The following is a 4,008-nucleotide window of genomic DNA, read 5'->3' on the forward strand; positions in this document are numbered from 1 at the left end:
TCATAGTTCTTTTGAATTTGAATAAATCATCTGATGGTCTCTTGAATAATAGCTCCATATTCGATTTCCATTGGTATAATTGTTCGCTAGTTCTTGAATAATTGTAGCTATTCCAATAAGTCATTTGTTTGCATAAAAATTAGGTATCTCGATTCTGGGTATCTCTGGCTGCTGCACAATATCTTCTGGTATAATCATATCTCTGGTTAATCCTATTTTTACAATTTGTATAACTAGTTTTATCTCGTCGTATAATATCTCTGCTGATGCAGTATAACACTTTATAGAAAATAGATTTCCTTTGTTTACTCTTTTATAGGTGTTGAATATTTTTTGTAATTCTTCCATAACTGATAGTTCTTCTCCATCTTGGGTGTATATGATATTTAATAATCCATAATCAAAACAAGTTTTTATTAAGCTTGGGTTGATTTTGGGTAGTGCAATTAGCTTGTTGTGACCTTGTAATCTTTGGGTTATATAGTTTGTGTTGGGTTCTTTGATATCTATAGCTCTGGGGTTAAGATTTAGAAAAGTTTGTACTCGGTAGATATTTTCTATGTATTTTTGGGCTGTATAGTTATAAACTTTTTTTATCTTGGTTCAGACTATCTCGATATGTGGTAATTTGTGGGGGGTATGTTCAAGAGATCTTTTTGTATTTTTGGTGTAAATGGTTTTTCAATTATCTTATTTAAGTTCATATTCTGGTATCTTTGTGCAATAACTCTTTTGCTTGTACCTGCAATTGTAGATTGATAAATGTTATGGGCTTTACGGAGTGTCCCAACGTCTCCTTTTAGCTCTGAAATTTAAATGTCTTCCGATCGACATAGCTCTGCACACTGCTGAGTTAGCTGATTTGTAGTTACAGACTTTAGTTTATCTTCATTAGTCTTTAGCTTTTCTATTTCATTACCCATACTGTCCACTTTCATTGAAAGCGTAGTTAGGTTTTTGAATATCTTTTGTAAAGCATCATCTTCTATTATATCAGTCTGTGTAGCTTTGTCTTGATATGTAATCTACAATAACATTTTTGTTAGTACTAATTACTTCAATTGTAAATGTAAAATTTAATATATTCAATACTAGTCTCCGAATCTCTTTTGTTGTAACTGAATTTTGTATTTTCTTTGTTAGCCACCAATGTACCTGTGTATTTTTTGTTCGTACAATAAATTTGTTATATACAATATATGGCTCAAATGCTAATAAACATTTATATAATGAACATAATTCTTTTCTATTTATTTTCCATTTTATTTCTGTTTCATTAAATGTTCCTGAATAATATCTACAATGATGTTCAATTTTTTCATTTTCGTACCTATAGTTAAGTACTCCCCCATAACTACATTCACTAGCATCTGCTTCTACTATATATATAAATTTTCTATTTTTGTCTGGGAATTGTAATTTTGGTAATTCTTTACAAAGTGTTTTTATTTTCTGGACTTGTTTTTTATCTTCTTCGTTATAATTATATTTTACATCCTTTTTTAACTTTTCTGTAAAGGCTTTAGATTTTCTGCTAATTTTGGTATATATTCCCTTACTTGGTTTACTAATCTCAAAAATGATTGTAATTTTTTTTTTGTATCTAATTCTTCTTTCGAATTTATTATTTTTTGTACTATATGTTGTTGCATTTTTACTCCACTTATCTATTTGTATTCCTACAAATTCTATCTGATTTTTCATAATTTCAATTTTCTTTTCACTTAAACTTATTCCCGATTTTTCTATTATATCTGTAAATTGTTCTAATAATTTTAAATGTTCTTCTTTGGTTTTTGTATATAATAGTATATCATCTATATACACTATACAATTAGGTAATTGTTTAAAATAACTATCCATAAAATGTTGATATCTACTTGGTGTATTTTTATATCCAAATGGTAGTACATTCCATTCATAAAATCCTTGTGGTACCATAAATGTGGCTAATTCCTTAGATTCTTCTTCTAACTTTAAATGATAAAATTCTAATTTACAATCAAATATACTAAAGTAATTATATCCTTGTATTTGTCTTAATTTTAATATCTTATTTGGTATTGGGTAATTATATGTCATAGTTTTTGCATTTAGATTTTCATAATTAATAACCATTCTACTTTTTCCTCTTTTTCGTTCACTATGTTTATTTACTATAAATGCTGGGCTATTGTGTTTACTATTACTTTTTTGTATATATTGTTTTTCTTATAATTTATCTATATGCATTTTAAATTCTTTTAAATCGTCAAAATTATATGTTAATGATTTTTGAGTTATTATGCTATTTTTATCTATTAATTCAATTTTTATAGTAGTTTTTTGTTTTTCCCATCCTTTTAATGGATCTTCACTATATAATTGTTCTAATTTTTCCTTAATCATTTCTATCTTATTTATTGAAAATACGATCAGTTCTATTGTATCTTCAGTATTTTTTATATTTTCTAATTTTTGTGTAATTTTTTCATTTCCTTCTATCCAATCAGTTTTCTTTCTTATTTTATTAGTAAGTCTTTTTGCTCTTACTTTCTATTTACATGGTGTTGTAAAACCACCAATCCGTTCTAGTTATTATATGTGGGTATAGTTTATCTAAAAACAACATTCCTGAAAGTATATCTTTTGATGTTAGCTCATAATTATAGATTTCTTCTATTGTTAATATTTTATCTCATACTTGTGTTTTTACATTCTTAGCTTTACAAGTAATTAAGTTTCCTTCGTTATTAAATCCTTTAACTATTATTGGTGTTTTAAATTTATCTCATTTACTTTCTGGTAAACAATTATATCTACATAAATTTGCTTCTGCTCCTGTATCTACCATAGGCGTATAATATCTACTGTAATACCCTTCTACTACTATCTTCATTAATACATATATTTTCATATCATGTTAAAGTTCTTCTTAAGAACAATTTCTCTCTGTTATATGTTATAGATAATTGTGTATGCTCTATATTATATGATTTTACTTGTTCTAGCCATTTTATTTCTAATATTATGTCTGCTTTTTGTATTTCTTCCTTTATTTGAAATTCTATTTTTATTTTTCTAACTCCTATTGTTATTTTTTTTCTGCTATATTTTTGGTGTTTATTAAGCTTCTTGGTAGATCTGGGCATATATTATTGTAAGATTTTATTTCTTCATTTTTTACTAGATATCTTGTTATATAATTTTCTTCTTGTCCTGTATTTAAGAGTATTAAATATTCTTTTTTCATTTATTGTTCCTGTTATGTAATATTGGTTTAAATTAGTTGTTGAACTTGTTTCATAACTTGTTCTTTTTGATGAACTTGATGATTCTGGTTTTTTATAAGTTATTCTTTTTGTTGTACTTACTCAATCATTTATTTTTTCTAAATTTTCTTCTATATCTATGTCTCTATAACTATAATCATTATTATCAATTATTTTTACAAATTGTTCGAAAGGATTTTCTATTTGTATTTTGTAATTTTATTTTTTCTCGTTATTTTATGTTTTGTTGTTAATACATATAGATTTTTACATCTTACTGTAAATATTTTACTTCCTGGGGTTAGTTCTATTCCTGGTATTTTCCAATATAATACTAATGATTTATCTATATATATTTATCTTTTATTGCTACTGAATAATTCACACTTATTATAAATTTAAATTTTTGGTATATTAAATTTCGTTTTATGACAGTTATTATACTTTTTTCTATAGATTTTATAATTCTATCATCTGCTAGATATAATTCTATTGGTGTATCTATTCCTTCTCTAAAATATACTTTTATCAATATCTATGTTCCTCCAAAGTGTACATATTTTATTGGGTCTTTATTTTTTATATCGTTTATTTCTTTATTAATTATTCTTTTTGTTACTAGTGGTATACTAGCTCTCCTTTTACATATATACAATCTATTACATGTTCTTTTTGGCTTACTACGTAGTATTCTTCTTTTCTTCTACTAAATATGTTTTTTATTGTTGTTATTTTAAATATTTTTTCTACACTTAAA

The sequence above is a fragment of the Capsicum annuum genome, unplaced genomic scaffold (assembly GCF_002878395.1).
Source record: "Capsicum annuum cultivar UCD-10X-F1 unplaced genomic scaffold, UCD10Xv1.1 ctg4545, whole genome shotgun sequence".
Classification (NCBI taxonomy): Eukaryota; Viridiplantae; Streptophyta; class Magnoliopsida; order Solanales; family Solanaceae; genus Capsicum; species Capsicum annuum.